At 42.3% G+C, this 23,196-nt stretch overlaps 1 long non-coding RNA gene and 1 pseudogene across 2 annotated transcripts; both read right to left on the reverse strand.

Moving 5' to 3' along the window:
* Nucleotides 1-1,082: 1,082 nt before the first annotated feature.
* Nucleotides 1,083-7,178, reverse strand: LOC123480543 (uncharacterized). Of its 2 annotated transcripts, XR_008427388.1 has the most exons (4): nt 7,114-7,178; nt 6,616-6,810; nt 3,982-4,091; nt 1,083-1,464 (listed from the first exon to the last, which is right to left on the reverse strand). It is a non-coding gene; the product is annotated as an uncharacterized lncRNA (long non-coding RNA). The 2 variants fall into 2 exon arrangements; XR_006656595.3 differs by lacking the exon at nt 7,114-7,178 and having other exon boundaries at nt 6,616-6,896.
* A 10,318-nt stretch (nt 7,179-17,496) lies between these two features.
* Nucleotides 17,497-18,567, reverse strand: LOC112310978 (nucleosome assembly protein 1-like 1 pseudogene; annotated as a pseudogene).
* Between the last annotated feature and the right edge of the window lie 4,629 nt (nt 18,568-23,196).

The following is a 23,196-nucleotide window of genomic DNA, read 5'->3' on the forward strand; positions in this document are numbered from 1 at the left end:
CATGTATTATAAACACAACAAAGACCTCTTTCTTATATAATACGTTACTCAGAAGCTAGTGAAAAATAGAAGCCAAAATATTGTGAATTACATTCTTAAAATGGTTTGGCTTTGTATTTCTGGCTGACCCATTTTAGCCGCTGAAGAGAGTTCGGGGCTGGAAACAAATGTTGACTCACCACTACCTGCTACTGTTGTCATTTGTACTGATATTCCTCCAGGTCTAAGTCAGATTGCTACCTTTGTTTTCTTTAGAGTGGAACTAGCAGACCCAGGTTTGCTACATTTGGAAAACCAGCAGGGGGAATGGCCATCTCAAAAAGACAAAAATAAAAGAAGGGACTGAAACTTAACAACATTGCCACGGCCGTCCCTGAGCTCAGAACTGCACGGAACCTTTTTATTCTGTCGTGCAAAGGTGATGATTGAAATCAATATGGATTATTCCACAAGCATTATTTCTTAAATATTTCATATAGTTTGATAATGTAATTCATACATTTTTAAAATAGAGCCACTGGCATATTAATTCCATTGAGGCCTTAAACGAAAAAAAAAAAAAAAGCTGAAGTTTAGAAAATCAGAAAGACTGAATTCTGTCTTGTGATGAAAACAATATTCACATTATTCATAGACTTAGCCCCCCGAATGATAGGCTGGCTGGTCACATGGCGCTGTGTCCTCCCCAGGGTCGCCATGTTTCCATTTATGCCCGATGTAGCTCACTGATAACTTGCTCAATTTGATAAAACCAGCAAAAAAAAATACAGATTTTTAAAAACAGCAAACACAAGTGTACTTATGTGTCTCAGAAATATACAGATTAGCCTCATAATCTCATACTTAACAAACATCTCTTTTCTAAGGGAGATTTATTTGTTTATGCTGGGCTGATTGGAAACAGAAAAAAAAGGTGGAAAATAAGAATTTCAGTCTTTTGGCCTCATGACGTAACATGAGCCGTGTGGGAGCGAGGGAGCATTCCTTTATACTTGTGTGCGGTCTGAGCTCAGTGGCTCTGAAAGCGCTGGAGTCCTCCACAAAACTCTTCCCTCCCTTCCTCCCCCCACCCCCCCAAAAAACCCCACCTCCACTAATTTATATAATCTCATCAGCGTTTCTAACAGAAATTCTCACCTCAGTTTCCTCCCTGTGATGGAGTGGGTAGAACCCGTCTGCGGAGTGTTTGGCCAATCAATCACTCCCAGCCGCTTGTTACATTCAACAAGTGTCAGCTGCGTCTCTCCTGTTAGCATACAGTTCTTTACACAGGGCGCAAAGGGTGAGTGGGTGGCAGGCAGGCTCGGTTTGCTGGGGTGCATCATCAGCTCTGATGCTGCTAGTCTGCCCCTGGGTCTGGGCATGGCTTCTTTCTTAACAAGTGTAGGCACAGCATCACATGCACCGTCACCAAACATGAGCAGTAGTGATGGGAAAGATTCAAAATTGCCCTCCATCAGATTGCTATAAAGAAAAAACAAGACTGTGAGGTCAGAGTCATTTCTTAATTGCATTTCACACCTGGTTCAGATAGTGTCTACAGCTGCAAGGAGATGAAAGGAATGATTGATCCTTGAAAAGAGACTAGGTAGGGTAGGCATTGGGAGGCCTGAGAGCCAGGCACACTGGGGTGGAGTGAAAAGCAGAATTCATTTTTGGTAGAATTAATTTCTTGCCAGCATTTGCAAAAGAGGAAGGTGGCTCTGGGAGCAGCTTCATTCTCTGATGCTGACTGCCAATCCCGCACCAAAGCAGCCTCGCTGTAAACAGCAGATATTTTAGATGCAATTAGACTTCCCTGCGCCACGCACAACAGCTGGGAAGAGTTTCCAAAGTTTTCTCTTTTTAATTTGAGTGGAATACTAAAGAAATAAAATACCCTGACAACTTCCAGCGTTGTCTTGTGACTTTAAAAAAAAATCAGCCTGTGAAGTATCACTGCTCTGTTTTAGTCTAATGCTACTTCTATCTTTTATCCTTTTTAATTAGAAGGCAAATTCTCAGACCGCCAGGCCTAATCCCTACACAGTGGAACAAAGCCCAGCAAAGCCTTTGAACACTGTTCAGCCGGGCAGCACAAACCGCAGTAACTGTTGGCAGTAGGGGCAGGACTCTGACCCTCATCTCAGCCATTCTCCTGCAGCTCCTGATGCTCCCTGCCCTTCAGAACCCTATCTGTTGTTCTTCTGTTTAGACTGAAAAGACAAAAGAGGAGACAATGTGGGAAACCTAGAGGATTGGCTAGGTAGGATGCGGGGAGCTAGTGATGGATAGGGGCAAGTAAATGGAGTTTCACGGGAATGGACACAGTGGGGAGAATTGGATCACCAGATTAGGTCTTTAGGTTCAAGAAATTTCTTCATCCCTCACTAAATCTTTTCATGGACAATGCCACTTTTTAAACAATTGTTGCATTTCCAATTACTCCAGGAGTGTTCAAACAAATGCCCCACACCCTCCGTGAAAAGTTTGCTCATATATTAAACTCGCCAGATGAAAATCAATAAAACAAACACCCCCAAATCAGCGGCAGACACTTACATCTCCAAAGTATTTACACTTGTAATAATATTTGAGTCAAGAGCATAATTTGAGCTCACTCAAGCAAAACATGCAACTAGACAGGAACGTGAATTTTCAAAGCTAATGGGAACAATCATGAATCGAAAAGCCAAATTCCAAGTATGCAAATATGAAAAAGGATTGTTTGCATTTCCTACTCCAGCTAACTGTGAATTATTGAACAGTAAAACAACAGATGCTACTGCCACGCTGCAAACCCTTCCAAATTGTTCTTAGAGTGAGCTACGGATGTGTGGGAATTACTGTCTGTCGCCAGGATGCTTGAGAGTTGAACTGGGATTTCTGAGAAAGATAGGCATTTTCTGGTCTTTTTTGAGATAGCTAGGGTAGACATTTCGGGGGGGGGAAGGGAAGAAAAAAACAAAACCTCTTATTGGAAACATTTTTGACAGCCTCTTAGACTCTTAAACACAGCAGGTTTCAGAAAGTCACTTTCAGTCCCCCCCACCCTGCGTCTACTGCCTACAGAAACACCAATATATGTGCCCAAAGCTTAGCCCAATCATCAGGCTGTCTTTGTAACCCAATGTGAAATGTGTCCCTGACCTGGCTTTCCATGATTAAGGGGTTAATTTAAACCATAGGGAAGGGTTCAATCAGCAAACAATCAGCAATCAGGGGTTTCGATGAATGATGTCCAAAAATTCGTGCATTTTATCATATAGTCTTAAATTCAAAGTTAGGGCTGAGCCATTTTTAAGGAAGCTTCCATTTTTAAAGCTCTTAGTGCCAGGTTTTATGGAACTTCTTACAGGTGAGTTTTACATGTATCTCTAGCACATGTATTTTGAGAATATATGTTTATCTTATTAAAGGAATAGCAACGTATGTAATTATACTCCACTTCCGTCTAATATCTATTATTCCAATGGGAAAATTCAAGATCTTCCTCAATATTCTCTGTCCTTGCACTTCATAAGCAAATCCTCTCTCTAGGTCGAACAGCGGTAAAATAGGTGGAAAGCGCAAAAATAATCAAATAGTATTTTATAAAGAAGGATGTGGCATGAGTGACTGTCTTCTCTCAGTTTGCTTGTGTTTGCTTTTACCTTTGATATCTTCAAAAGATACACAAAATGTAGCTACCTACACGGGTGCTCTCTAAATGCACCTCGTGTTTATACTTTTTTTCTTTGTTTTAATTGAAAACTGAAAAATGAGGATATGCTCATCATTTCAGGAGCCTCCAGCAGCAATCCCAATTTGCAAATAAAGGTATTTCAAATTTTTAAAAAGTACTCTTTGTAAAAATAGAAGCCTTTTAAAGAAATTGCCTAAATGTTTGCACACATTTCACTGTCTAATGCTCCAATGGAAATGATCAATAAACATTTGCATAAAAAAGAGCAAGTTCATTATGCATGTGTGTTTTAATAATCACTGGAAATCTTTACCTACCGGGAAATTATTCCTTGTTGCCCCTCCTGTGCGCGCACGTGCTGTCTTTGGCAGGTATGTGATGAAGTGCTATCAACAACAGGCTGTAGTGATATTTGATGCTACATTTCCTGGAGAAAAAAAAAAAAAAGGTCTAAGACTCAGAGATGGTCCCAGAAATGCATCCAAACCACAGCGAAACACAGTTCCCACAAACCCGACCTGGAGTCACTTCTATCAGGGAAGGGCTTTTGTGTTTGTTTTTGTCTCCACGTCACTGGCATCTGCCTAGTCATCTTGATCATGTGTGTGAATTAATTTTATTAGAATGCAATAGAAAAGAATCTAGATCAGAGGAATCCAAAGCTTTTGAAAACCGCCTTTTCTTTTAAGAAAGTAAGACTTGTATGAACCCCGACAATGCGGTGCACCCTGTTATCCAACACGCTTGGACATACTCGTTAAGACCCATTAGAATGAGAATATTAGAATAACTGCTGTATAAGATTGCCAAGGTTAAAATATTTTTTGCACAGGTTGGTTTTTGTTTTCGTTATTCAGTTTCTTCCAGGGAAGTAGGCTCTCTTTACTAAGAATAAAACCTTAGAGGGTTGCTGAAGCCCATAATGTAAATGACCAAAAATACTAAGCTCAATCAAACCAAATACAAAAAGAAAAAAAAAAAAAAAGCCAACCCTTATTCTGTATTCTGATCCATCAGTGACTGTATAACTATATCATTAACGATGTTCTCTAACTGGGGAAGTCCCTACCCTAGAGTGTAAAGGATCAAAGAAAACATTCTTTTCTGTCTGGTACACTTAGTGGTCCTGCCTCCCAACAGTGGGATAAAAGGAACTTGCTAAACTGTTGCCATTTTGCAACATCTGCTATAATTCCCCTAAATCCAGATTTGTCTGACACAGAGAGGCCTGTCCTTACATCACTGCCATGTGACAGTGTAACACCAGTCACATCAAGCTTGAGGACTGCAGCTTCAGGCTATGATAATATGAAGAAAACCTTTTCGCCTAGGGCAAAACACTTGTAACGAAGTATTATTCATCTGGCCAATTTAAATCTTCTCTCAAAAAGGTACCCAGAAACATATGCAGTACGCCTTTGTAAAAGGCTCGAGCAGCTCGTAGGCAAATGACCTGAACCAGGAGTACAAAACCTAATGTCCTGATTAATTACTGCTAAGCGGCTCTGACACACAGAAAAGAGAAGGCTGGTCCTAATCCTTAACCCTGTCCTACATTCTCAAAATAGCCAAAACATCGCTGACAGTTACAAAAACAAACCTGGCCATTTTTTTTTTTAAGTTTTACATTATCGCTTGGTGTCCATCTAATAAAACCAGGAGGCAGACAGATTAGGGAGTTACCAGTCCAGGGGGGCTTATTGGGACAAGGCTCATAGAAAAAGAAATTTGAAGGAGAGGAGAAAACCTCAGCAAGAACACACAAGCCCCAAACATTTGGGAGTCTTTTAGGTGTTCTTCTTTTCAAGGTTCAGCTTCCAAGAGATTGAACTTTTCTGGCAATTGTTCCTTAACACAGAAATGCTCTGCTGATTAGCCTGGAGCAGTGATATTGCTGTGCTTAGAACTGTATTAGGAAAAGATCTTTGGCTTTCTCTTACCTGTAAACAGAAAAGGATGTTTGTATTTTACTATAGATATCAGACATATTAGGATTTCAAACTATGTGAGTTGGAAAGCTATATCGGTTTCATCAGTCTCTCAAGTTACACCTCCCTTCATTAATGAAGCAGACGTCCCCAGCCCCTGGCACTTCTGCCGAGCAAGAAATACACGGCTAAGAGCAGAAAGGTCCTGAATATGGGAGAAGGAAGTTGCTTATCTTAGCAAATTTCTTTCATTAAAAAAAGAATCAAAAGGTTACAAAATGCAGCTCCTCTCACCATTAACCGTAACACTATTACATTACAGGTAAATCAAAATATTTCTCTTGCACTTCATGTAAAACATGGCACTTCAATAGCACTAATTCACAGCAAATAATGATTGTTATCTGTTTTGAAGACTGTCTTTAATTTGACATTATTCTACAGGCACATCCCACCCTACAGTTCTAGGAAATAATAGTAAGGAACAGGGAAACCGACAATTGCTGGGGTTCTGAAGGGCCCGCCTAACTAGAGTGAGGGTCATTTTACCCACAAGCCTGCCTGCCCCAAATGCAAAGGGGAAGAGACCTATTTTCACCTGCAATGCACTCATTATCAAGTCTAATTCCATGTTAGATTTTCAGGAATTTTTCTGTGTGAGCACACTATTTGTAGACACAAGCATTTTTCATAGGCTGCAGCTACCCACCCAGTTAAGAGACTGCCCAGGAAATGCATTTTCCACCTGTTCGGATGCAATGCTGATGCTGGCTGCCTGTGCAAATGTGCGATGCTGGTTCAGCATCACAGGCTGAGTTTTGATGATCTGTGCTGCTTTTAAAAGCACCTGGTTCTCTTTGTACAACCCTTTGCCTCCCTTCTCCTACCCATCCTTTCTGCCTCTCCCTCAACTGGTCCCCAAGCCATGCACTTTGGTTTCCTGTCATTCCTCAAGCCCCTTCTTTTTGAATTGGTATGACTCACCTTCTCACTAATGAGGGTGTAGCTTTGGAGTCAACTCACCTTAGTTAACAGCATCACCATAAATCTGAGCACCATCTGCCTCCAGGCATGACGACCTTTGATGAAGATTGTCCTTTTCTGGAACTTGAAGACCTGACTCTATTCGAAGGCAGAGTAAAGAACCAAATCTTGCTGCTTCTCATGTCTGGACACCAACTTAATAATCCTTCAGAGGTGAAAGAACTGCTGTATTATCTGCCAAAATTGAAACCATTTAGGGGAAAATTTCTCCTTTCTTTATGCTAGTTTTTTTTTTTTTTTTTTTGCAGATTACAAAAGAGGAGAAGTTTTAGAATCGCTGTCCTTCCTGCAATGTGAACTGGAATGCTATTAAGGAGTGGCAAACACTAAAGTATTTCCCACTATCTGGTTTCCCTTTCGCTTATCAGTCTCCCTAAGGCACAGGAGGTACATTGCAGAGCACATAGATTTTGGATTAGAGAGAAGGAGACTTAAAACCTATCTCCCGTATCAGCTGCGTGACCCTGAGTGAAATACCTGACATCTGGACCTCAGTGTCCTCAGCCATAAAATGGGGCCAAATGAGGCCTGTTTCTCTGGGCTGTTGGGAGGACTCAGTGAGATAATGAATGTAAAGCGACCTCTTTAACCAACCTCAACAATCCTATTAGGCATTATAATCTCCATTTCACAGAGCAGGGTGAGTGGTTCAGGAAGGTTAAAGCACTTGCCAAATGTCACAGTCACAACGTAGGTGTTTAATAAGCTGGGACTATTTATAATCATCAACCCGAGAAGACTGGATTCTCACCTACCTCCAAATAAACTCATTTTTAAGTTAGAGGGCCTTTGCTTTGGGGCGAGACGGCCAAGCTTCTTTCTCGATTAGCTCTTCAGAGGCCTGGCCAGGAAAGCACAAGAGGAAGGGAACCCCCATTACCAACCTCCCGCTTTGCAGGAGGTGTTTCTGAAATTCTTCAATCAACCCAACAACCTTTCACGTTATCATCTCCCTTTCACAGCGGGATCCTGAACCCAAGAAACATTAAATCGCCTGCCAAAGGTCACAGGCATTCTGTATGGGGCAACCAGCTTTGTGAATCCAGGTCTCTGCCCTCGGGATGTGCTCTTTCCACTTACTGCGCTCACTTGCCGCCCTTCAGCTCAGGGACAGGGGGCGGGGCTGTCAGGTGTTGGCAAAAGGATGGCTAAACCTCTGCCAGGAGCATGCTCGGCTGCAGGGGCCAGAAACGCCCCTCCAGTATTCTAGAAACTCAAGGAAACAGTAAAGTTTTCAAGAACGAAGCCTACATATAAGCCAATCTTAAGCAAAAATAGAAATCGGGGCTAAAATGCTAGTTCACTAGACCACTAGTTCACTAAATCAAAAAGTCCAATACAGTAGAGGGTGTTTCAGGGTGCTTTTGTAAAATAAAGGAGAGAAAATGTAGATAAAACTTCAAATTGTTTCTTAAAAAAATAGGGACTTACCATCTATGTTTAATTGTGTATGTGCTAAAGTAATTTTTAAATTCTGCAATTAGAAAACCATGTTAGTAACAAGGGAACATAATCCCCACTCTTCCTCTTTCCCCTCCAACCCACTAGGGATTGTGATTAGGAGACAGAAGATGAATTGAAAGAACCCACAAGCGTACTCTGTATCCCTCCCTTCTCAAAATCCCCAGGTGATTAGAGAAATGCGCATATGAATCACCTGGGGAATTTGTTGAAATGCAGATTTTGGTTCAATAGGTCTTGGGATGAGGCCTGTCATTCTGCATTTTGACTGGAAGCAAGGGGTTCAGATAATGTAATGCAGACTCAGGCTGTGGATCTACTCAGTTCGAGTTCTCCAAGATGTCAGTGCAGCCCCTCGCACTCGAGAGATCGTGGTTGAAGCCGGGCTGCGGACTCGAAAGTCTTGCCCAGTCCCAGAGCTCAGAGGAATCCCAGCAGAAGGCCCCCTCTCCCTGTGGTTAGAGCGGACTCGCTTGCCAAGAAGAACAGGCACTCACACTAGAGAAGGTAGGCAGCCAGTTGTATGGATTCCCATCCCAAGACCTACTAAATCAAAACAGTCAGGAAAAGAAAGATTTGTCAGGGACCTAACAAGCTTGACTTAAACTTCTGAATAGAGACCAGACTCTGATTGTCTTAAAAACCAAACTTATTATTTAATTTGAATGTAAAAGGTGAACAATTGGCTGTTGGTAGGACTTGGTGGATAGGTGTTGGGGAGAAAGGTACTATGGGTTATCAGGAAAGGCAAAACTAGATCTACCAAACACAGAACAGGGGGGAAGGGAGGTACTGGTGGTCTTTCCCTCCTCCCCCCCGCACCTCTCCTTCCTTTAGGGTGATTTTTCTGGCTCTAGTAGAGTGAAAGGGAGTCAGGTGGGTGTGTTACAAAACTGGCTAAGATGAAGGACAGGAGTTTAGGGGGAGATAGCCAGAGAGAATTGGAAGGAGAAACAGCCCAATGAGTGGTAAAGAAAGCTTCTCAGAAGCTGTATAGGGGCTGAAAACTGGCTGCCTGCAGGCGAGAGATCTCACGTTAAAAAAAAATTTTTTTTTTTGAGGAACCGCTACATCCCAGCAGCTGGGCCACATGTTGACATATGTCACATCGATTTCTTAGTCACAGGTCCAGGTTGAAGTTGAGTTGAGAATATGACTAACAACTCGTAGGATTTGGGTTTCATCCCCCATTCCCCTGGAAGATTGAACCACACGTTAGATTGAAATGCACCTGCCTCCGCCCCTACTCCTGCGTTTTCCACTCCCAAGTACCTAACAAGCTCAATACTGTCACGAAATTATAGGATGTTCTGTTGGGAAATTTGATGGGGGAGTGCCAACGTGAATTGGTTCCTCTTATCTCCTAACAAGATTGTCTCTTTCGTAACAGTTTCTAAAAGTGCTTTTGGCAGGATGAGGGTATGGGACTATGAGAAAGGACTATGCTTAAGTGTTTTGTTAAATAACAACTAATTCTTTTCAATTCTTGTGGAGAAAAGGAAAATCATTCCCCTTTGGTTATTAGAATGCATGCTGTTTTAAAAGACTGGCAGACCTGCTTCCTGTTTTCAGGAGCTGGACAGAGGGATGGCTGGAGAGGAGGGTCATTGTAAAGCCTTGCAATTCACCTACAATTTCATGTTGCTAACGCCTCCTTGAATCTGTTAACACTATTTTTTTTTCTGAAAACTTTCTTAGTGGATGTGAAGGAAAAAACCGGGAGGGGGATAAAGGCTACTGTCAAACTGATTAAGTGAACGCTCATTAGAGAAAGTAACAAGAGGTGAAATCTGCATATGCATTGCAGAAACATGTCTAATCTTGCTAAGTTGTAAGAAGACAGAAAGAGCTGAAAACCTTCCTAGCTGGAAGCACTTGAGGGGGAGGCTGGGGGAGTAGAAAGTTCTTTCATAGTAACTGTCCTTTATGAGCCCATGTCACAGCATCCACCGTCTGCAGCACTTTGGGACGTATCTGGCATTTTGTCCTTTAGAAATGTGTACTACAAGTGCCAAATTTCTGGAAATTTGAGGTGAGGTTTACTGTCTCCTTTTCCTCTGCTCCTCACTTTCAGGAACCTTTGCCGCACTGCACATGACAACTATCCCATTGCACATAAGAAGCTAAAGCAGCTGATTTTGTGTCTCTGGTGCATAAACTTTCTGTCCAGTGTATAACGGGCGTTTTTCTTTCTCAGTTTAAAAAGATAAGTGAGTCCATAATTAACTATTTTTGTGGTTGGTGGAGGTGGGTGGGGGCCAGCCTTACCAACATTCTCCTAGCTTTTTGGCCTGAGCAAAAACAATCTAAAATGAGGATCCAGATTCAAGGTAACAGCACTGATTTTGGAGCTGATGACCCTGTTCCTGTAAAAAGAAGTAGTTTCATAGTGTAATTCTAGTGCCCAGTTAAGCCGGTAACTTTGGTTACGCTTTGAAGAGGACAGTACTATTTCCTGCTGTCTCCCGTCTGTGGGAGAGGCCTAATAACACAACCATAGGGTAACCCTGATGGCTTTTTCAAAAAACAAATATTTCATACATAATGTTAAATCTGATGGTTCTGTTAATACTTATGCTCCCATAGTTCCTGTGATTAGCTTTCAACTCATCTACAGATACCTTGAACTTATCTCCTCCCCTGAAACCTAACCGGAAAATGCCTTACTGAAAGAGGTGATGGTACTGACCTTAACCTACAGAATGAACATACTTGAGGACTTAGCCTGAAAAGGTGAGGTAGACAGTGACATCAAATATGCCCCAGTTGACACAAACCCTTAATTTCAAAAAGTGAAAAATAAGAAAAGCCCAAGCTTGATACTACTTAGGGTTAGAAAAAAGACTACGTACATGCCTGAGGTGTGCACCAGCATGTCCAGAAGATTTGAAAGGAAATGAATAATAATAATAATAATAATAGTCATAGTGCTGTGCCAGAGGATGTCCTTTGAAACATCTGCAGATTGCGACAAAACGGTTCCTCCCCTATGTGGGGTAGTCTCGGCTGTTTTGCACCATTATGTGCTTTGGAGACCCTGGTAATTACAAATTTAAGACTTAAATCCTCATTTCTTCTTTATATTTCTAAACAACCCCCATAGGTACATTTACTTCTTTCTTTTGTCAAGCTTAAACATTTCCAATTACCTCAGACTCTAAAGGGAAATGTGATGGTTAAATTCCTGCACTCGTAATGCCATTTATTAATCTGGCTCTGGTGAGAAATGTTGAATCTCTGCCTCCCCAAATCATACATTTTAATTCTGAACACACCTCCAAAGAACACGGACATTGTTTAATTAAAATGAGGGTGCACATTAATAAGAAAGGATATCATTTTGTTATTTATATATAATTTTATTTTGTTAAAAAAATGAACAGAGACTGGTAAGTTCCATAATTGCCCTCCATGGTGAAGGAATAAGTGTAGGAGAGAAGAATAGCACAGTAAGACACATATGTTAGTAAAATACTCCTTAATACTACACAAGCTGTAGAAAATGCTACTTTGCATTTGGTCCTCAACATGGCTAACTGCAAGCCATTGAGTAAAAAGTACACCTTTTAAACTAATTCCTTGGTCAGAAGATAAGAGCCAAAATTGGAAGCTTCCTTATTAATATGCTATAAGGGTCAAGTTAGAGATTAATAGCAAAGTCACCTGCAAAAGCAACCAGGAACCTGTTGATTAACAATAAGCTCCCAAAAATAAGATACCAGATTGCAAAGCAAAATCAAATCCCAGGGCAACAAGTGCTTCTGTAATTTATTCCTTCTTTATATGAGGGCATAAAGCTCCCTTTATAAACGTGTTTTCCAGTCCCTGCTGTGAGCTGTAGGTGTGAGCTTTTCAGCTGATTTATTAATTTTAGTTTCAATCAACGTGTCACCTGCAGACACAAAAATGTAGGCCTCACCACAGAAAATACAATTTAAGAGAGAAAAAAAGAAAGAAAGAAAAAAAAACAGGGCTTTAATTCAAAAAACTCTGCCAGGTTTTTTTTTTTTTAGATGAACACTGGAACACCTATTCTTTGAGATCTAAAATAATTCCCAGCAACATAATTTTTTCAAAAAATCAAAATTAAACATTTTTGTCATACTTCAAAAGTCAGTCTTAGACCCGGGGAAGAGTAACAAGAGGCTGCCAAAACAATCAGTTCCTCTTGTCAGTAGGGGTACATTCTCCCCAAAGAATCGAATGAACAACAGGTCCCCTGGGCAAAATGTGCAAAAAATTCTCAATTAGTTGTCTTTATTTAGTGAGCACTATGGGGTCCTCAACCACACTATAGAATTATGGCGAGAAAGCTGAGCTCTTCACTAGCTTATTAGCATTCTCAGAGGGTTAGAGTGCTGCTGATAGCAGACTGTTGCCTCCAAGAGCTGTGGGTGGGACCCCTACACTCCCCGGCTTTGTCCTTTTGTCCTTCCAAGCCAGCAGGAAGTACTGCCCCATGTTCAGGGCATTCTGGGATACCTTCATTCCATTCACAGTTTGCATAACCAACGGGGCTGAAGTCTTTGTTGTTGACTATGACCATCACTGTTGCAGGTTTAAATGAAAAGCAAAAGCGACCTGTATCAGTCAATGCTAAATGCAGGTTTAGGAAGTAGACCCCTTCCAAATGAACATCACTGGAGGGCTGGAGTAGCCTTACTTGGCCAAAGCCCCATAGGAAATCCAGGTCCCAGGTTACAATCTGCCTGCATTCTTTTCTTCCCAAATTACATTAGGCTAGGGGACAGGTAATGGGAGTGGATTAATGAATATTCCAGACTGACTCCTCAGCATATACATTTTTACAGCACTCCCTTGCCTATTGGACCCCGCCCCCAACTAACCCACTTACCCCTAACTACACCCTTCCCAGAAAAAGAAAACAAGAAAGATGAAAACAGTAAAAATAACTGGCAACAAGTACTAGAAATGCCTTTTCTAAAAAAGAGGGTATTTACTGCTTTAGGGAAAACACTATCATTGACTAAATTAACAAGTTGTCTTATCAACTGCCATAAGCCTGGGAGTCTAATTAATTTAGTACCGATCAATAGTCCTGAATGAGGCATTGATTTCTGTGTGCTTGACAGGGCTGCAGCTGAAATCACTTTCTCTGTATGACACACACACAGGCACCCAAAGCTTATTCGTTATCACATTAAGATTTTATTTCACTCCTCCTATATGGGCAGGAATTTCGTGAACGAAGTACGTGAGAAAATGGGATAAAAAGCAACTTTGGAAGTATGAACAGTTTCACCAGCCAGTGCGAACGGAGCTTGAGCCATCAGTCCCTGCCGGAGTTCTGCTTTCTCGGAAAATGGCCTTCGAGGGAGAGGGAGCATTTAAAAAGAGGGAAAAAACTGGAGCTCTTTACTTAAAAAAGACAGTAAATGCTTTCGCTTGCCGTCAAATGTGAAAAGGGGGCTTGAGTTATTTTTCTCTCTTATTCTTAGAATGTTGATGATACTTTTACTGAAAGTGTTCTGATCCCAAGTAATAATAACAGCAATGCTATCTGGCCAAGGGCAGAAGCAGATGGTGAGCCTCTGATAAGAATGAGAGCATGTGACAGAGCTACCCCGGATCTGCCTTTTACTGCTGCGGACGGTGGGCTAGGGCTGGGGGTGGGGTAGGGAGGACTTCCTATCTCCCCACCCCACCCCCCAAAATCAAAGACAATGTATTGGGATGAAAATACCTGAAGCATTTGACGTTTTAATTTTTTTCTGGACTATCAGGATATTTATTCTCTTAAGATATGCAGCCTAAGCAAGGGCTGGGTTTGAATTCCTGTTTTCGGATTCTCCTAGGACACACCCTTTGCATTTTCTTCTGGGCCCCCCTCCCTGTTTTTGTGCTTGTTCACTAGCAACCTGCCAGCCAGCTGCCTGACACTCCTGAGAATCTCAAGGATTTTCTCCTTAGGCCTGACCACAGGGCAAATGTTCCTCCCACAGTTCAAACATTACTTGAAATAAAAAGTACAGCAAAACTTTTTAAATGTTTTAAAGATGATGCTTCAATTTCGACCACAAGGAAACAGGTAACTAAGAAATGTGTCTATCTCAGAACTGATTTTCGACTCAATAAAACAAGGCGTGGGGGAGAAGGCAGGCAAGGAGAGCTGAAAACACGTGTAAGGGCCTTTTTCCAGGGTTAGAGAAACTACCCAAAATGATCAAAACAAAACAATCCATGTTCTTTCCTGGGCATTTATTTAATATAATTTGGCTTATTGAAACTTGCAATTATATGTATACATATATTTTCAAAGTCCCAGAAAAGTCCTCCCCTTAATCTCTTTGGGGCCTCTGAGTTTCCATAGCACTTTACAAAAGACCTTTATTGAGGAAAGGATTGGACAAACTTTCCTTATATGTGCGGCCACACCATTAATTGCCCCATCTCCTTTAATAAGGCCTTATTCCTATGTAAATACCCTTGCATAATGTTACAGGCTATTGTTAGGCCAGCGCCAGTCAGTCGCCACTTATATGCATTTTTATTTCAATCTGCTGCTCAGAGGATGAAAAGATGTCTGGACTTAAGCTGTTTACCAACTGGGCCGAAGCTGCAGAGCGGCAAAACTGAAGAGAGCCCCGAGCAACTGGGGAACAAGCTTTTACAATGCGAGCAGCCATTTTCAGCTGAGTTATTAACCCACCCTGAAACTCTTCTAATCTATGCTTTTTTAAAAGAACAAATGTGCTGAATCAAACATGAATGAGCCAGAACTATTTAGAGAGAAATCCTCTAAAGAACTATTGAGCACAACATAGGTTTGTAATCATTTTGTCTCTGTTGCCTGCTACCAACATTATCAAGGATGATAATGCTGGCTCAGTTGTGGATTGGCTCATAATTAAACAGTAGTGCGGTACAGTAAAGCCACACACGCAAGCAACATGCACCCAGAGTCAGAAAACAGTCTTCAAGAGATGAGAAGACTGAGTTAATAGCTCACCGCCAGGCCCTTATGTTAATGTGGTCACTAAAACACAGTGGTAATCTTTAATGGGAACATTGAAAACCATGCTTCCAAATCCAAGTCTGTCTCTCAACTCTGCGCGGCCTCATACGTGCTTACATTGAAAAAATAAAATTAGTCTTACTTTCCAGTTGTAAAGATCTGCTGGAATGAGACACCGTGGAAGTAAAGGAGCAAAATTCTACTAAAGAGAGCTAGCTTTTTGCAAGGCAAGGTGTCCTGCAGGCCACGGACATCATACTTATTTAATGGCACCACAATCTGAGGAGTGTGGCATTAGCCTAAAGAAATTCTTGACTATTTGCATGCATATTAGATCCAATGAGTGCGTAATAAGTGCATATATATGTCAGAGGAAACATCTCATTGCATAGTTAGTGCTACAGGAAAGACACCACACACACACACACACACACACACGGAGGAAAGCAGTCTTGAGTTAATTACCATCACAATGCAATCAAGTACAACAGTCATAGCTGAAAAGCTTTCCTATTAAAGCTGCTAGACTCAACCTTGCCTCTGCAGGTCAGCCTCAGCACTGATAACCTTTCCAGCAGACAAACACATGTAACATTGCCTCATCTAATTAAAAGCTCAGGGAGGTGTAGAAAAATACCAGCACATTGACTCCAAAGCAAATGAGTGCTGCCTTTGGCTGAGGACGCTACCATATGCTGCTGCTGTTTACTCTGGAAGGAAACTGAGTCACTTAACATTTCAATAGGTTAATCAATTGGCAATTAAATGAAGAAATTGGTTAACTCTGAAAACAATTAGCATGACACTCCATTAAGTACACTTTCTAATTGCCCCAGCTGTGAGTGGAAATTAACGCGCATGTTGAAGCATCTAACTGGGGTGGCACTGTTTTTTGTGTTTGAGAAAACGAAATTAGCTGAAAACTTGGGTTTTATTTTTATAGATTAGACAGTAGGACTTCCATCATCCACTGCAGTTTTAGCAGAGGGGATCTTTGTATATTTTTATATTCTTTTAAGGGCTCACTTCAGGTTGTCGAAATATTTAATCTGCAATAATTCATTAAATTAAAATAGTCCATATCCCTCCTACCCAATTACCGCTTGGTAAAAAATATGAGAAATCTCTCCCTTGACCCATCTTGTGGACTGAATTACTTTGCAAGATCAGGTATATTTCAAGATTTCCTTCTAATTAAACAACACAATGCACAAGTCTCAAAGTCAGAATTTTTGCTGAGCATTTCCCTGAGTGGTTTTGACTCTTGGCTGCATCCCCAATTTCACTGTCAAATAGTAACAATACTGTTTGTTGACAACAATTTTAAATTGGAAGCCCTGAGTTTGGATTTTCACAGACTATTACAAATGCCCATTATAGGCAGTTATTAAGACAAGGAATATTAATTTACAAAAGAGGTGACATTTAAGTAAATTATGTGTTTCTGATATATTAAGTGCCAAATGAATATGTTTTGAATGAGTGAGAATATTTTTCTGTGAGTGAGAATGAGTGAGAAAAGCTGATTACTAAATTGTATCATCTTCTTCCTCCCCCATTCCTTTTGGTAACTTTACTATCCCTGGACATACAAGAATAAATCCACTTTGAAGGACTGATGGTCTGGCAGCAGAGTGGGAGAATGGCATTGAAAGAGAAGAGGCTAAAGGAGTGGATTGGTCCCATCAGGGCAACTTCAACCAATGAGAGATGGGGAACAGCAGGGAGTTCCATGCAGCCTGCCTGGAGGATTCCCCCCCCCTCGCCCCCCTCCCCCCCCCCCCCCCCCCCCCCCCCCGTCACTAAGCTGCAGGGTTATGATGCTGTGGTCAATTCAGAGTGGACCACGTTTTATCTACTTTTCTTTTTTCTCTGCCTCACTTCTCCTTTTCCCTCACTTTTAATATCCTGGCATCATACTTCTTAATAAAGCCTTAGATCATGCCTTAGGGCTATTTTCTAAGGAAATGGCGTACCAGAAATGTGATACAGATGGTAACGGTAGCATCATCACTGAGATCTCAGCCCATCCTTTCAAAACAGAATGGGACATAGGAAGAAAAGGAGGGTCCAGTGATGGCCACCGCTGGTCCATGTAAACTATTGCATGGATTTAAAAAGGCAGACTCTTCTGCATGTCTCTAGTTCACATGTACATAGTTTATTGTGCCGCATTCAGGCTGGATTTGAGCCTCCATTTGTCCCCTTAGCTGGACGTCCCTGTGTAATGAACTGCCCATGCAAACACAGCAGAAATATTATACAACTCATGAAGGAGTAAATCTAGGGATGTAGGGGGGGGGCACTTTTAGGCTGCAAAAACAAAAACAAGCAAGCAAACAACAACAAAAAAACTTGAAATGAACTTGTCCAATGATGAAAATTCATCCTTTCCGGGGAAGCAGAAGGTAGACCACCCTGCTTCACTGCTGCTTGCACTCTGCTGGGTTTTGATCCTTCTTGGAGCCATAGTCTGGGTCATTCTCCTCATCTTCTCCTCCTTCCTCCGCTGCTTCTTCACCCTCTTCATCATAACTACCATCATCTTCAATAGCTTCTCCAGTAAAGTACAGCACTGATCTTGGGATTATACGCTCACGTAAAAAGTGACCAGTTTCAAAGTCTGCAGCAAGGGGAGCTTCAGCAGCAGCATCCAGATGGCCACTCTCAGGAACTTCAGGAGGGGTAAAAAAATTTTTTTTTTTATCATCGGAACCTGTTTTGGTCACAGTACAAGCTGTCCCACATCCCTTGTGTTTCTGCTTCTTTTTAATGGTTTTCAAAGTGACGTTCTTCCCTTTTTTTCCAATCTACCTGGCACCCAGTAAAACCCATAATTTCTGGTCCGTCAAAAGAAACGGGATCAGAATCATCTGGTTCTGACCTCATCCTCTATGTCTTGGTCAACACTTCAGTTGTAAAATTTTCATTGCGTTCAAAGTGAAATTCTAAAACAAAGCTTATAGGCTGGCCAGCATCTGAGAACTTCACTTGAATATCTTTCAAGTGCTTCAGAATAGGCTCATCATGTTCCTAAACATATCACTGAGCAAGTCAACATTCTTAAAAATAGTCAACCAAAATTCAGGCATTCCCTTGGGGTCTTTTTTTCTTCATCCTTTTTCTCATCTTCAATCTTAGCCTTTTCTTTCAGCTCCTCTGAAATTTCATCATCTGGTTTCCACTCACATTCTTCTTCCATAGGTTCATACATTGCATTAATGATCTCGAATCACTTATCAAATAAAGGTTGACGGAGAGAAGCATACTTTCTCTCAAGATCATGAACTTCCTTATAGAGCTTGGCTTCCATCTGTGCGCATTTAACTTGACGATTTTTGAGAGCACTCACCCGCCTTTTAACTCCCTCGGGCAAACTCTCAGTGTGTCCTGTTGGTGCTTCTAACCAGGCCATCAAGTCTTCGTTGGAGAGCTGTGAGAATCTGAGGGTTTTGCGTCCTCTGAACAGTCAGCGAATGTGCTTTTATTGTTGTTTATTCACCAGTTGCTTCTTCAACTTCTTCAACATCATCCAAATCTTGATTAAGTTCAGACTGTTCTTTGTTGTCAATGTTGCAAGAAGTCCGAATACCGATGGCTAGCGCGGGAACCAGACCGCCAGAGCCGCGCAGTCAGTGACTCCGCGGGGCGGCACCACAAGCAAAGGGCGGTAGAAAGCTAGAGCTTTTCAAAGCACTTCTAATAGTGCTTTGTTGATGTGGTTGTATCCAGTTCTAAACGAAAATTAAATTTTACACATATTGCTTACAGTCCTGATTCTATGATAGCTTGTCTTTCTTAGGAAATAACTGAAATAGACCTTTTCTTTAGTAGGTGGGTAGAGGGAGATGAGTTGGACTGAAATGTAACTAACCAATTCAATTCACATTTAAAGTTAGGGTTTAAAATGAGGGCAGAAATCATCTTACATGTGGAGCTACAATAATGAATCAGCACCAGGATGAAGAGCAGCAAAAAAGGATGATTGCATTTATATGGGGCTGGGAATGTCTTTTCTTCAGCTTCTTACATCTCACTTGGAACTCAGACGCTAAATCACTCAGGTCTTCAATAATCTCCTGTCCCTCAACTCTCCACCACACCACAGAAGCACTTAGATTTCCTGCTTCTTCATTTTTGGTACATCCAAAGAAGTGGATGAAAACAGCTATTACCTTTAATATACCTACTGTGGATAAAACCTCCTGTCAAAATCTTGGGGAATTCAGAGTCTTCAAGATGGAAGGTAAGTCCCCAGAAACCTGGTAGAATGATGGAAGAGAAGAAAGAGAGGGAGAAGAAGAAAGCAGAACCTGGCTCTCTACATAACCTACCTCTCTAGCTTTGCCCCTGGTCGGTCTCTTTAGGTAGGGCTGAGCAGGCCAGCTGGAGACCCCTCATTACACATGCTGTCGTAGAAAGACCTCCTCCATCTCCCTCTATTCAGCAAACATTTATTCATCGTTTACCCTATGTCGGACCAAGTGCTACTGCAAAATGAAATAAGAGTTTCTGCCTTTGATGAGTGTATAGGCTAGCAGGAAAGTTGAAAACACGAGCAGATAATTTCTATCTAATGAAGTAATGACTGTGATAAAAGTACATAAGAGCCCTGGCTGGTGTGGCTTAGTGGATGAGCACCAGCCTACCAACTGGAAGGTCACCAGTTCGATTCCCAATCAGGGCACATGCCTGGGTTTCGGGCCAGGTCCCTAGTTGTGGGAATACAAGAGGCAAACAATTGATATATCTCTCACACATGCACAACGATGTTTCTCTCCCTCTCTTTCTCCCTCCCTTCCCCCCTCTCTAAAACTAAATAAATATATATTTTTAAAAAGTACATAGAGCGTGCTATGGGAATCCAGGGCAGAGGCTGTTCATCCCACCTTGGGTTTATAGAAGGTTTCCCTGAGAAGACGTCCTGTGAGGTGGCTCTTTTAAGTCTGTCATCCAGGGGCCACATACCAACTGGCTCTCTACATAACCTACCTCTCTAGCTTTGCCCCTGGTCAGTCTCTAACCTGGCTGTCTTTGATTTCCTGTATACTCAACTCTCACTAATTTTCAAACACTGCGTGTTTATACACGCCAGACTTTAGTTTGGATGCTCTTCTCCCATTTATGGATCTGGAAACCCTCTATTCATTTTTTTTTAATTGCTCTAGAGACGGGGGAGGGGAGAGGAAGAGAGGAACATTGGTTTGTTTCGCTTGTTTATGTGTTCATTAATCGGTTCTTACATGTGCCCTGACCTGGGGATGGAACACACAACCTCCGTGTATCAAGGCGATAGTGTAACTGACTGAGCTACCTGGCTAGGGCTCTTCTATTATTATTATTTTCAACTTTTTAATTGAACTTACTGGGCTGACATCGGTTAATAGAATTACATAGGTTTCAGGGGCACAGTTCTATAGTACATCATCGGTATATTGTATTGTGTGTTCACCACCCCTCCTGTATTCATTTCTTAATACCCATCTCAAAAGTCGCTTCTGTGAAGCTTTCCCTTGAAACTCCTGGGCAGAGTTGCCTCCCTACCATTTTGCTTCTACTTGGTTGCTTCTACCCTACCATTTAACGTCTGTATTCACCATGTGCTACTTCTAAGACAATATTTACCACTGTTTTTCTGTGTACCTGTCTGTTTTCCTCATTAGACCGTGAGCTCATGGGGCTGAAGTCATCCTTCTTGTTTCCCCAGGCACTAGCATTCCGCATGGCCCTTAGCTCTGTAACGTAATATTGGATGGATGAATGATTGTAATATACTGTGGAAACACTGATGATGGAGTTGTTCACCATGCGGCTCACACTGAATAAAACATTCGGAGCATCCTGTCAACATAGCAAATAGGCCTGTGTGATATGTAAGATTTGAAACGGCCTGGGACAGAACCCCCACTTAGGAGGTGCTGCCAGAATCTCAGATCCGTTGTGTTTGTTTGGCCATCACCTCCCTGTGAGTCATGGGTTGTCGAGTACTGTATGGGTGATTGAATGGAGTCAGGGGGAATGTGCTTTAGTTACGGTTTTATTTGGGTTAATTGTTCATTTATTAATGTGTCAGAGACTCATTCGGTGCCTGTTAGGTTACTGAGCGCTGTTCTAGATGCTGGCAGGACGGCGCTAAACCATAAGATTTAGGACAGGGTGCACGGAGAACTCCACAACAGCGGCTCTCAAAGTGTGATCCACAGACCGACACGCTAGGCGCGGCAACTCCTGAACCCCAGCTGGTATCTACTAGGCCAGTAACGCTGGGGGTCAGGGCCCCGCAGTCTCATTTAACAAGCTTCCAGGGGATTCTGATGCCGAGATCCCCTGCTGAGTCTAGTCTAAGTCCGTGCTAGAGAGGCCATCTGTGTTCATAGTGAATGGTCCAAAGTTTTACCACCCCAAACTGTGCCTTTTAAGATACTGATTTTAACCTGGTTATTAAAAAACAGAAAACTCAGAACATTTGACCCTCCCCCTTTCCTGCCTAGGGGATTCAAATGGAATCTTAATATATTCATCCCAGCATTAGACAGGAGGGCTCCAGGGAGGGGCCTGGTGCCTGGCAGTTAGGTCCCCCTGCCTTGTGTCATATTGTTTTGGGGTTACCTAGCAAGAATTTGCCCGCCGTGGTGTGTTCTGCTCTTTCTCAACTACCTGTAAATTGCATATTTCCTTTGAAATCTCAGACCCCTGCCCTCTTGCTCCTTTGTTCATAGTGGCATGTAGGCCTCAGCTGCCCAGTGTGCTTGGGGTCTCATATCTTATGACACCCCCCATCATGTACGTCGGTAATGAACTTTGTACATTTTCTTCTGTTAATCTGTCCCTGTTAATTTGATTACTAGCCCAGCTGGAAGAACTTAGAAGGTGTTATCAAACCCCAATATTTGAGTTTGCCTGCCCATGCACACTGGCCAAAAGACGTGCATGAGCAGGAGTTTGCAGTGGAAGAAGGAAAAGTCTCCTATTGAATTGGCCAATACTAGTACTCTGAAAGACTAGACTCTCAATGGCATGTAGGTTACAGATTACACAGGACAAAATCCCAAGACACAGTGGGTTGGGGGTTCCGGGTTGTGCTGGGAACGGACTGGTTGGAGGTGAGGTAAGGGTAATGAATCATTTCTTCAGGTCTTCAGAATGGCTCTGAGGTCTGTTTCTGCATCCCTCTGTCTGGTTTCATGGAAAAGTAGACAAGAAGTCGTTCCAACTTATGGCTCAGGAGCTGAAACATAACTTAGGTCAAGATGTCCTCAGCCTGCCAGAGGTCCAGACCTTGTGACTTTTAGTCAGGCCCAGGTTACTGTTTTCTGCTGCCGTGGGGGTTGCTGATTAGCCAGAAGAAAAGCTGTGTCTATGAGAGGTGTAGAGAGCCAGAAATATGATTTCTAGAGCTAGCATTCAAAGGTAAATTTGATCAGAGTTGTAGAAATTCTCACACCTCCAGAGGTGTGAGAAAAAGCATTTTTGCAGCACCCTCAACAGCTTCTGACTGGTCCTGCAGACCTGGCCCTCCAGCAGGAGCGCTCTGCCCTGGGCAATGAATGTGTGTGCCGGGCATCGGCGGCTCTCCTGCCCTCAGCTTCTGCTTGGGCTCCGTCAGTGGGGAAGAAGGGATTTATAACCCTGGACTCCTCGCTGCGAGGCTATCCCAGGCTAACTGCATCCCTGAAGTCAAAGCCTCCTAAGGGACTGTTCCTCCTAAGGATGCCTTCTCCTCCCAACACAGATTCCAGCCTTTGGTAATGTCCCTGCCCCTCTGCCCTTCAGGTCTGGGTGAGGTAAGGGCATTGCTGTTCCGACCCCTGCATTACTATACAGGACTCGTGATTCTCTATCTCACTCCCACCTTCCCCACCCCGTCAGATTACAAATAGCCCCTTTGTGCATAAGCCCCACTAATTATGTTGTGTTTCTTTCTGTGTTCTAGCAGAATCCTATCCTTTCGTTCAGATCTTGCCTGTCTTCTGCGGTCCAGGGCCCCCACTAGGCTTGCCTAGGGCCACGACCCCTTTGGAGTCCATGAAAATGTTTCAATATCTTTTATTTTATTTTTAAAAAGATTTTATTTATTTATTTCAGAGAGAAGGGAAGGGAGGGAGAAAGACAGGGAGAGAAAC

The sequence above is a fragment of the Desmodus rotundus genome, chromosome 7, assembly GCF_022682495.2.
Source record: "Desmodus rotundus isolate HL8 chromosome 7, HLdesRot8A.1, whole genome shotgun sequence".
NCBI classification, from domain to species: domain Eukaryota; kingdom Metazoa; phylum Chordata; class Mammalia; order Chiroptera; family Phyllostomidae; genus Desmodus; species Desmodus rotundus.